Source organism: Vidua chalybeata, chromosome 2 (assembly GCF_026979565.1).
Source record: "Vidua chalybeata isolate OUT-0048 chromosome 2, bVidCha1 merged haplotype, whole genome shotgun sequence".
NCBI classification, from domain to species: Eukaryota; Metazoa; Chordata; class Aves; order Passeriformes; family Viduidae; genus Vidua; species Vidua chalybeata.
In genome coordinates, this window is record NC_071531.1 from 21804682 (window position 1) to 21817398 (window position 12717).

At 35.1% G+C, this 12717-nt stretch overlaps 1 protein-coding gene across 4 annotated transcripts in view; it reads left to right on the forward strand.

Annotated features, from left to right (window-relative positions):
• The window catches only part of NLGN4X (neuroligin 4 X-linked), a 164310-nt gene that overhangs the window by 19004 nt on the left and 132589 nt on the right, over positions 1-12717 (forward strand). For all 4 annotated transcript variants that reach the window (XM_053935272.1, XM_053935271.1, XM_053935273.1 and 1 more), the window contains exon 2: positions 10138-10221. The gene's annotated coding sequence lies outside the window, so the exon portion shown is untranslated. The remainder of the gene's footprint in view (positions 1-10137; positions 10222-12717) is intronic.

Sequence of the window (12717 nt, forward strand, 5' to 3'; positions counted from 1 at the left end):
TGTAGCCTTTCTTCAATTTTTAACACTGAAATAGTAAAAGTCCAACATATTCATAGCTCGTTCACTCATGAATATCTTTATTCTTCCAAGTAACAGCAGGGTAGAGAAAAGCAATTGACTTCTCAACCAGATAAATGGAAAGAGTAGAGATACTGTACTCATGACAATCATAAATTTGGGGTTGTTATGACCTGTAATCAACAGCATATGATATAACCTATTGCTATTGCAGGCAGGAGATCTAAAGATGACTGACAGCCTGGAGCAAGTAAGATCTAGCTGAAAACAGAATGTTCTAAATACAGAACAATGACTCTATATATAGCCCTACAGTGAGAGAAATCTTTTTCTCCTTCTGATAGAAGAGAAGAGAGGATTTGTTTGACTTTTGGGAAGCTTAAGAATCTTCAGCAAATATTCCAAGACACTGGAAATATTTTAGGCAACTTACTAAGTTCATGTAATGGAGTTTAAACTAATTTACCAACGTATTGATTTCCTGCATTGGGGAAATGTGAGGTTTCTTATTATTATTGTGTTTGTTATTTGCTTGCTTAAGTAATTATCTACAATGTCCACTGCTAATTTTAGATGATTCTAAATACAATAGATTCAGTTAGTACATGGAGTGGTTGATTAGCTGAGGACTGAGATAATCCATTGTCATGTGTTAATGCTTCTCTTGTGGGTATTCCAGTGACCTCTCATAACTCCTAACCTTTATCTAACATTTGGTACATGGTTCATTCAGCACAATAAAACTATAATGAATGATTAAGTTGTAATTAATGAATTTAACTTCTTGCATTTGACTCAATTCTTAGTAGAAGCATTAAATAAACTGCATTTATTTCACGAATGTCTTTTGAATGCCTTAATCAAAAGGATTTAGGACCACATTCTCACCTTTTATATATGTTTTGACTTTGGTTTTCTGTTGATTTTTTCTGTGGTCTTCACAGACTATTTGAAATTACAGGAAAAGAAAAAAAAAAAACAAAACTCTTACTCAAATCAAATACATTTACCACACCTCCTGTAAAACAGCTTAAGTCAAAATTTCAGGATTCAATGTGGCCTATTGCTGCTTGAGCTACAGGACTTCACACCATTCAGCTGACAGTAAAGTAATTTGGTAGTGAAGAAGGAGGTTGTACTGCAGGCAGCATGCCCCAGTTGTAGAGGGAATTTAGTTTAGTTTTCTGTCCAGAAAAATCCATTTTAACTCGTGCCACTGCCACTTTTGCTTCTAGAGATCAGGAATTGGGTTGATCATGAGGTTCCTCTCAAGACAAGATCCTTCTCTTGTAGGCGTCTCGTGCACTCCCAACATAATAATAATGCTGGTAGTTGCTGCCATCATTGCTGTTCTGTCACATTTTATCCCTAAAAAAGGAAACACATTTTAAAATATTTGCTTTTTTTATATATTTTGATTTTAGTAAACTGCCAAAACTTCCCCGAGAAGGGAAAACTGATAGTTTTAAGCGCAGCCTGGATAAGCCATAATTGAATTTAATTAGAGGAAGAAATGTTTCCAGTGGAAGACTTTTCTCCTCATTGGATTTAAGGGAAGAGGAATTGGAACCTTAGATGTAAGTTCTCTGCAATTTTTTCTTGTTGCTCTTTGTTACCAAAGTAAATTCTGGCTGTATTTAGACTGTGAACCTGGGGCAGGATTTGAAACAATTTGGGCAGACTCAGCTAAAGATTCAGGTTGAGCCATGATCGGGAACAGCTCGGTACTTACTTTAATGCCTCTCTTTCTGTTAACTCCTACTTAGAGTTATTTTATCTGTTGAAAGGGAACCCCACATACACAAAAAGGAAAAGAATTGTGTTTTTATTAGAAGGCCTTGTGATGTAGACAACAGTGGGAATGAAGGCGATAGAGCAATTAAGCTGCAGGCCCAGAGGGGCTCTCATAAACCATGTGCAATTCTTGCAGGTCTCAGATGTGTTTATGTTTGCTCACAAGGTTGTGGCTGCCAAATAGAAACTTAAGTATTTTTTCTCTTCTTGTCAGGGAGGCTAAAAGAGGTGTAAGGGTGCTTACATCCCATTTCATATAACTACATTTTTTGTGGTGCTGGAAGAAAATGGAGTTGTTTCTTTTCTGTTATTCTGACTCTGTGGCTTTCCATTGGTAGGCAGGTGATTCTGTATGATGATTTAAACCAATTAGGAAAAACTTAAAATTTCTTCCCTTGTCTCTTGAGGCTAGAACACCACCTGGTGATATAGGACTGTAGCAATACTTGTTCTACTTGACTTGAATCAGGCTTTTGCTCAGTTTTCACAAAAGATACTCACTTGAGATGTCAGAGATTATAGTTCAAGCTGTTCTTTAGTCTCTAATATTAAATGACGCTGCTCCATAAGGAGCAATAATGATCTGAGTAATTGATGAAGTGATTCACTGGCATGAATTAGACATAACCAAACACTGAACATCTGCTATAACCTTTGCAACTGGAGCCTAGCTTGAGTCAGTCATTTTGGTGGCATATTTCATCTTTTTTGAAAAAAAATATATGTATTTATGGAAGAACAGAATAACTGACTGAGGTTCGAAGGGATTTGTGGAGATCATTTTATTAAATCCTATGGTCAAGCAGAGATACCTACAGCTGATTGTCCAGGACTGTGTCCAGACAATATTTGAATATCTCCAAGGAGGGGGATCCTACAGCCTCTCAGAGTAACCTGTGTCAGTGTTTGATTACCCTCACAACTGAAAAGCATTTCCTGATATTCAGAGGAAAATTCCTGTGTTTGTTTGTGGTCATTGTGTCTGGTCCTGTTACTGAGCACCATTCAACACCTGAAATTTTGAACTGGGAAAAGATGAGGTTTATAGAGAATTCTGTTTAATCAATATTTGAATGCTTCTAATCACACTGATTGCATTTAAAAATCATCTTAACAGATTGCTCTTGTACTTTGGGTTTGTTTCTCTCTACTTCCCACCTTCATCACAAGTTGCTTCTTGTGAAAATGCTGCTCATTCTTTTTCACCAATCATTTTGAGACTCGTAAGAGGTTGGAAAAACACATTTCTTGCAGCTTAAATCTTGTGGGTTTTAGTCCATAGATTGGGGTAGAATGTGGTTGTGTCTGCCCCCAGCTTCTGATCATAATCTCTACAAAGCTCTCAATACTGCTTAGAATAAACAAATTATCTGTGATAGGGAAGAAGATATAATATCAGGGTAAACAAAAGGGTAAATGTCTAAATGATCTGAGGCTATAGTCCAGTGATGACACTTCTGTACAATCATTGTGGTTTGGACTTTTATATTTACCTGATGATTTAATGCAAAATGCAGAATGATTGAACCTCATTGTTCTTTTTTTTATATAATGCTTTCTATAGGACGATAGCCATTCTTACTTTATTTCATTTGTGATTGCTAAATTTTAAGACATGTTCTGTGTTAAAATTTCAGTTAGGTAATCTCAAAGTTTAGCAAGGTTTGTAAAGAGAGTTACCTCCATTCTGTAGAGTCTGTAATTTTGAGTACTTGGAGTTAAGGATTTTAATGCTTAGACGTATTTCAAAGGTGGTAGTCTAGGCAGAGAAACAGGAAATAGAGGAATGTTATAAAAAATCAGTGGTAACTAGTTTCCTTCCTTAAGAGATTGTGTGAGTTTATTCTGCTGTAGTGTTTGGTGTGGGTTTATCTTCATGTATTTTTTTCAATCCACATAGTTGTCATGATGGTGACTGGGGAAAGATACATTATGGGCTTAGAAGATGCAGATTTTGGTGATTATGTTATGGATGGAATGATGACTGCTGGAAGAAGGATATGCTCCTCATTTGTTTGTCATCGTAGGTCCCATCACTGCTGAGTTTTTTTTTGCCATGTGAACATTTCATTCACACTGGTAACATTATGTCATGGCATCACAGGGTGCAGAAATGTTAGAGGCTCAGCGGGGCCGTGTCCGGGCAGGGCTGTGGGGAGCTGGGGACCAGCTCTGCTGTGGCACCTCCAGGCTGGAGCTGATGGGGGTCCAGGGTCCCGGGCAGGTCAGGACTGGTGATATCCTCAGGGATGTTCTATGTTGAAAGTATTTATTCTGGAGAGGCAGTATAGATGGGTCACATTCTGTGAAATGTCTTACTGACATTTCACTAATTAGGCTGATATTAGGCTAATTCAGGAGAATTGGTAAACACCATGGAGGTGAAAATGAGTAAGAGCTCAGTTTTCAAGAGAAGAAACTCTCAGAACCTTTGTTGCTGTCAGTCGGGCCCTCGTACTTTGTATCCTTGGCAACTTCCAGTTACATCAACACTAAATGGAGTGTGTGAAAACCAGCTCAGTGGCATAACCAGCAATGATAGTGTATCTGACACATCATTTATGGAAAGATAAAAACATTTCCACTTACGAGAAAGTTTTCACATATGAGTTTTTTATTTGATGAATTTTTAGTTATTCCAGTCTTTCTGGCTGTGAAAATTTTAGAATTTTTTCCTGAATCACTAGAGTTAAAAAAAAAAAAATCATAAAAGTGAAAGGTATATTTACTAGTTTGCTCGTACATAGAGAGGCATATATAATTTCATCAAAGGTAATTGCTTTACTAGTAATAACTTTAAAGTGACAGAGATAATTAACATTACCTCGAGCAGAGCAAGTACCCTGCTGTAATAGCTGTTTAGGTGCTTTTCCATACATTTCTTGCTATTATTTTCAGAAACAGAAATAATATTAAAAGGCCCAAGGAAACTTAACTATTTACTTGAAGTGAGGACCAAAAGATGATCTGAACTCCATACCACTGGGTAGGTATATTCTGTCTCCTATTCATCTTATTCCCTATCTTCAGTCTCTGGATGCTTACCTTGACAAGTTTGAGAGCTATTATGTGGAACTCTTGCTGTTCCATCTGATCTTTAATTCCAGTATGTCTCAGCATGGTCTTGAAGCTCTTTGGATTTGGTTTCTTTGACTTCAGTTTTGTCCTTAGTTTTTTTTTTTTTTAGTTTTTTTTTTTTTTTTTTTTTTTTTTTTTTAATTCAGATTGATCTTTTCCCCTCTGCTTTCTGTTCTGCTGTCTTTCTACTTTAGCTGTAGCTTGTCCTCCTTTTCCTCCTCCTCCTTAATCTCAGGCTTGGCCTTTCTCTTATCCATGGTTTGAGATTCAACCTTTTCTTTTGACACAGGGTTGGCACTCTCCCCTTCTCTTTGACCTTAGACTTAGCATTTCTTATGTCCTCAGGTTTTTCTGTGCTTTGTTGTACATGCTTTTTTTGACATTGTTACTTTCTTAGAGTTTCCCTAAGGGGATTTATCATTCCATTTGCCATTCAGAATTTCTTAACACGGCAAATTACTCTCTTCTGCATCCTCAGCATTTCTCTGGTCTGTTGCTGTTTTGGACCTAGGCTTCATGGGTCTAATTCTTCCTGACTTCTCATAGGAGTTTGCAAATTCTTCAAAAGATTTGTTTTGTTTTGATTCAAGGTGAATTTAAAGTCTTTGTTTCCAGCCTGCTTGTTATATTTTGGGTTTGTTTTGGTTTTTTTTTTTTTTTTTTTAGTTGTTTTTAGCCTTGGTTATTTTTTTCTCCTCAGCATGATTTATTTTTTTTTTGCAACTTTTCAGGTTTTGACCTGTAGTATTAATTAAAAAATTATTAGGTTTCTTTGGAGCCTCATTGCACCAATATTATCATCCTTTTGTCCTTTGTTTTGTAATGAAATGTGTATTATATTGTATTCAAATATTTATCTTAATTTATTCTCCTCATAAGGAAGAATTTTTAATTTTTTTTATCTGCTATATCACACATGATATCTTGTTTTCTCATAGATGGTTCAGGATGTTTCTGATGTAGCCCACATGAGAAATTAATCTGTTTTGCCAGTTGTATTAACAAAAATTCATATCCAAATAATTTTGAATGCAAGATGATTTCTCAAGAAATGTTAGTACTTTATGAGAAGAATAAGCATCGCTGCAAATTCACAACACTTGTTCCTAGCTGCCATCATGCCTTACGCACAGCTTCATTTCTCCTCTCCATCTGCATCCTATGGAGATGGCCTCAGCTTTTCCATTTCTGTGTTACTGCTCCTTTGCTGTTGCCACTGTATCTTTGGTAGCAGCCCATTTCCTCTGAAGAGCAGTCTCTGTTTGTGTTAGGCTGTTCTGCCTGCTTCCTCTGTTCATCTTTGGTTTCTGCTAGACTTTTTCCTGCCCTTAGACCTTGCCAAGATTCATATAGTCCACATCTTTCTTTTTCTTGTAGTTTCTGAAGCTACCCACCTGTTTTGTGGGATATTTTAGTTATTTGTGGCTGAAGATACAGTCCCTCACCTCTGGCTTCAGAGGACTGTTAGTCTTTTCTCCCTGCTTTCTCTGACTATTACCCACAAGGGTATTCTCATGGGACAGGCAGAAATCAAGACTAGAGGTACAGAAAGGTTCAGAGGTTCAATTATTTAAAACAGAAATAGATGAGCAGAGAATCGTGAGGTATGTGTGTCAGAGGTAGAAAGAGGAAACACAAGCTTCACATCTCTTTCTGATCTGCTTGAAGACAAGGACTGTAACTCAGCATATGTACATTGAAAGAGAGTGTGTAGATGAGAGGCTTCCTATCTTCTGGTGTGGTGCTTTTGATTAAAGTTGCAAAATGGGTCTGCAAAACGGGAAGTTTTTTCCTGGATTAATTTCCTCCCTTTAGGCAAAGAGAGAGTTACTGCCTATTCAACAAAGAAAAATTACATTTCACTGCCTTTGCATTGTTTGATACTGAATTATATTTAGTTCAAGTAAAGGAATTAAGATACCACCACTCATTTCTTGGATAAATCAAAATCAACTTTAGCTCAGCTGGTATAGTTGAAGTGTGGGTTGTTCGTTTTCCAACTTGAAGCCCACACTCTTTGACTCATGAAGATTATAAGTCTCCTACAATTCAGGATGCCTTTTTTTCCCCAGTAAAATACAAAGGAAGCCTATGGTCAGATTTAGCTATTTTGCTTTCATATACTTTAATCAGGAGAAAAATAATTTCATTTGCATATCTCTGATATACCTGTAGCTGGTCTGTGTCTGTTTCCTGCTGTGAGATCTACCTCTATCTAGCTTTCCTATTCTGAACAACGCCATCCTCCCAAACTGTCCAGGCAATAAAGTTGAAATAGCATCATCTGCTTACTTGATATTCTGACTTCTGGACTATTGATTCTGAGGGAATATCACAGAACTGCCTGCATGCATTTAACCATGCTCTCAGGCACATGCTGTGATTCTTGTGGTGTCTTGCACGGGACGCGGAGTTAGACTTGTTGATCCTGATGGGTTCCTTCCAACTCAGCATATTCTATCACCCATTGTTTAATCACTGATTTTCTTTTTATAGATAAAAAGACACAAAAAAATTATTACTGTGAAATATGTCACTAGATACGAATTTTTTTTTCAATTTAACAGTGAGGAGAGTTTATTGTGAAAATTTTCAAAAGAAAGAACTTGTTATGAAATTGAATTGAAAGTGAAAAGGGTATAAACACTGTAAAGGTTACAGGTTTAAAGATGTGCTTAAAGATTCTAAAATTGAATTCAAAAGGGTACATTTTCTTAAATGGACTTCATGAATCTAGCTGCTTAAACAGAAGTTAATTACAATAGTCCAGTAATTGTGTTGAATAAATTTGAGCATCAAACACTAAAAAAAAATGTTTCTAGCTTATATTTAGGTATTGCCAGGAGCTGTGAGGGGTTTTGGGAATAGCTGGAGATAATGGGTCATCATGTTCAAAACAAAACAGTTTTTTTTTTATGAGATAGAGATTTTATTTCTCAAGAAAGAACATTTCTCAATGTTCTTGTACATTATGTACAAGATAACTGTACATAATGACAGAATGTCAGTATTACTGGGTTCTTGATGTATCACCTATAAAATCATAGACAGTTGTGGTAATTCTGAGAAATTATTCAAATAAGTAAACTTAAACTAGGTAACATTAAAACCAGGGCCATTATAGCATCATCAGATTTAAGTTACAAATTCATCTGTGGAATGGTAAACAAATCTGTAATAGTTTTCAGAAAAATATGCTTAGAGGGACTGCCAGGTTCCCATAATATTTCTGTTAAAATTTTGTAATTATGAGGAAATAAGTTGTCACAGATATGAAGACAAATTAACTCTTTAAAAAAGAAAAAAGTTTGTAGAGAATGCCTATATTTTGTCTTAGAATTGAAGTGCTAGTCTTTTAATGTGTGCGTATAGTTCCTGATAGAAAGGAAAGGCAGTATTTGCTGTTGCTTTTTTTGAAAGCAATTGACTATTGTAAAGTCTAAACATGATCTTTAAAGGGACACTGTGGTTTACTAAAATATATAAAATTTGAATTATAGCCCTAGTCATCTACAATCAAATTCAATCTGCCAAGGACAACTAGAAGACAGTGTAAAATAATATGAAAGTGAAAAGGATAGGCACATAGGTACAGAGCTAAACTTGGAAAACCTAGTTCTACTAATAGTACCTTCTTCAATTTTATGCTTTAAAGCTGGAAACTAATTTGGTACCATGGAGAGACAGTAAATGCAATCCCTTTGTTTATCAGTAAAGCTGAGTTCTCCTCTCTTCTCTCTTTTCCTCTCTTTTTTTCTTTTCCTGTAGCAGTAATTAAGCTATAAAGGATGCTGAAATAAAGAAATGCAGGTTTAAAATAACTGAGAAGGGAAGCTGTGTTAGCCTTAGTGGATTTTCACTGCCATTGGCAGCCATTCCTTAAATCCTTCCTTATTTCTTATATCCTAGGTTTAATCACATACTACTGTTGGAGAATTGGAATGGCTGTCAGTTTACAGCCATTAAAAGTGCCACTGTCATATGGAGAGGTTTAAGGCATTACCATAGCTTGGGATAAAGATTGTCCTAAACTTCAACATCTGATTCCTCAATGGGTGTGTATCAAAAGCCAAGTGTTGCCAGCCTTCCCCTGCAGCAAGTGTCCAGATGGACACTTTGACGGTTTAGCTAGGGTGTTTCACACATTCCTTATTCATAAGAAATTCTACTTTTCTTCATATGTCTGAATTTCTTATTTTCAGATATGTGTTCACATAGCCATCCACTGGTACTTATTTCCAACTTATGAAAATAATCCTTGTGTTTACACAGAATTTAGGCCTGTGTTGGCAGCTGTTAAAATAAATCGGACTTACAGGGAATGGTTTGGTTGTAGAGAGTCAAACCATTCATGAGGAAGTATTCATTGTGATTAAAATTGGAGAATCTGCAATCTGTGTGCTGATCAACTTAATGAAAAAAAGAATAAATGGTAAAAAGTGCCTTTAAGAGCGATACAGAGAAAATTAGAGTGCATGTTTCGCCTGCAAAATGTGTGAGGGGATAAGTAAATCCCATAATGTCTGCTGGATTTGGAGGGAAGAGAAGTATTTAAGGTATTTAAGTCTAAAATATTAAAATTACCTGAAATACCTTTCTTAACACTATTAAGGTTTGGGTTTTAAATCACAGTGTCTCAAGATACTCTTGACAAAACAGACTGTAAATCTAACATGGATAGATTATTCAGAGTCTATCCATTGAAATGTCACTTGAAGTATAAACTACAGTTTTCAATTACACATAGGAAAGAATATAAAATAGTAAAATGGCTTTAAAATGTGATTATTTAGATATAAATTAAATAGAATATATTTGTATACAATTGGCTATTGAAATTTTATATTTGGCTATGTATAATATATGTTTAGAGAAATATTTAAAACCAAAGTGTTTTGTCATGATTTCTTCTGTTTCTTTGATTTCAAAGTATTTACTTACCTTAGCAGGTTCTCAAAAATGTACACTTTTTTGGTATACAGGTTTAAAGACAATCCTGTCTTTGTAGCAGTGATCAATCTGCAAAGAAAAAAAATATTGCTAATAATTTTTATGACAGAAATCAAGGCAATGTGCTTAATATATTGATTGTGTGGTTATTAGTATTGTGATTTCTCATTTTGTAATCTTGAAAAATGGCATTACAGATGATTTACTAAGCAACTGTTTTTTTTACCATTTTTGACTCAAATATATGCATTTCTTTGCTTCATTTACTGAAGAGTACTATGTATTTTGTCCTAACAGGAAAAATTTCTGCTGTAGCTAAAATGACATCATGCTGCCTCCTATGGGAGAATGCTGAAGCCGGCTCAAAAATACAACACAGTGGTAAGTACGTTCATAACAATTCCTTCTTTCATAAGAATATGTAAAAGAAAGATAGCAAGTCTCTGCTGCGGGTGTTCTTAAATGTGTTTGAAATATCTTTGCAATATATCCATTTAAAATGTTTGTTTACCCTGTGTTCATCCAATGAGACATGGAATACAGTACATTCTAAGCATTAGCACTGTTTATGTGCTTATTTATTATAAGCATGAATTGTTATGATTTTTCAGCTCTATAAGTATTGAATTATACCAATCTGATTGTAGTTAAAAGACATGAGATTAAACGTGGCTTTTGTGACACTGCTACTCAGTAAGGTTTGGGGGTTCCAGGCCACTCTGTACCAGACAGAGCTGACTGTCTTCAGTTTGCAAGACAAGGTTGGGTTCCAGAGTTCTTATGGGGCTGTATTAAAAAAAAAAGCTTGGTTGCTGTTTCATACTGTTACCATAAAGATCTATTTTTTCCTCTCAGTTGTTTGCAAAATATGAGAGAACATATTTTAATGTATAGCATGTCCACAGATAAGACATATAGTTATATGTATGTGTATATATATGCACACAGATGTATAAACAGTCTCATTATATCAATATGAAATATGTGACAAGGGTTTAATTTAGAAATCTATGCATAGACTATATTCTATTTATAAAACACCTTAATCTAATTACCATTCTTTCATACTGTGCCTGTCACATTGATTAACAAGAAGGGAATGAGATGTACAAGTGACCAGAAAACTTTCTCTGATGCAAATTCTTCCTTTTCACTTTATATTATCCATGTACTTTGAAGCAGATGTGACTTTTTCTGTAATCATTGCACCAGCTGTAGTACAATGATGTTTCCATTTTACGTTGACACTGGGACCTAAATTCAAGGAGAAGGAATAATAACCTATCTGATGTGATAATAAAGTTGTGAATAAGCAATAATTCAAAGTGTGACAGATTAGTTATGAAAATCGAGGGTACTATTATGTGAAGTGTAAAATTCAGACAAAGAAAATAACAGCTTTGAAAATTCCTGTGATTTTTGCATCACTGAACCATGTTTATTCCAATTTGTAACAATTTACATGTAATTGAATAAAAAATACTTTATGAACAGGGGCCTGTTTAATAGTTTAGCATCTACACTGATTGTGATAATATCTGAACTCTTAGGAGTTATATATTGAATAGTACAATATGCATGAGTGCTATACATAGAATTCAATTACTTACTCTACTTCAGAGAACTCATGACTTTTTTTTTCAATAATGAGGTAAGCAGCTGATATAGAGAATACAAGGCTCATATAAAGCTGAAGTCAAAGTTAAAATAACATCATTTATTTTGAACTAAAAATTTGTGGCATATTTACCTTGTCTGGCACTAGAATAAGCCACACCCATGTTCCAAGAAGGGAAATTCTCATCTCTAGATCCATCACAGTACACTGAGATAGAGCACAGAAGCTGGGGAGAGGATTTTGAAGGGGAAACTGAGGGATGGAGAAGGGATTTTAGTTTTCTCTGTTTTCTCAGCATTTTGTTTGTTCTTTATAATGCTCAGCAGGAAAATCAGAGAGGAAGAGAAGAAAAGGAAGCAAACAAAATTAAAACAGAAAAGTGAGATGGAGTCTATTGATGTCTGGCTTTTAACACACTGCAAGTTAGTGAACATCACAAGCCAGCTGTGCCTTTTGAAAATTCCCTTGTTAATGTCAGCTGGTAATTGGACTATACATTAAAAAAAAAAAAAGAAAAAAAAAAGATTAGAAAATTAAGTTAGAACTCAGCATAAAATTTATTTCTGCTCCTCTGCTTGCTAATTTTCTGAAGTAGCCACAAATATTTGTGTTCAACTGCTAACCCTGAGGTACTCCAAAATACACAACAGAAATACAGAAATATTTGTTAATTTCTTATTTTGTCTAGAAAAGGTTTGTATTGAGAATTTTCTCAGGAGAAAAATAGAATTTGATCTGAAGGCCTTCAGAATAATTCATAACTCAAGCCAAACTAACCTTGATGTTGTATTTTCAGCAGACAATAGGGATCCATTTGGATAAACAGAAGAACAAAAAAATTGCAAAAGATAACTAGGGATGATAGCTTGGACAGATTCTAACTATGACTTTGGCTATGTTGTACTCTTATATTTAAGAGAAATACAGAAAGAAATCCCTACATCTTGAACACTTTAACTGCTCACTTGCTGTCTTTCTCATCCATAATTCCAGATAAAATTCTTCAACATGATAAACCCATGATTTTTCTCAAGAACAGAAAACATCTATTTATGTTTGGAGTATGCAATGTGTGTTTCCTGGCAATGCATCATATAGTATTAAAAACTGAAGCAAAAAAATGGCCCATGCTTTGTCCTCAAATTTTGATTGTGCATCAGAAATCTAAGTGAGTTTAAATGGTGGTATTTTGTTCTAGAATCCCAACCTGACAGCTGAATGTGCAGATGGAGCCCTGTGGTAGTCTGTGAAGCACTATA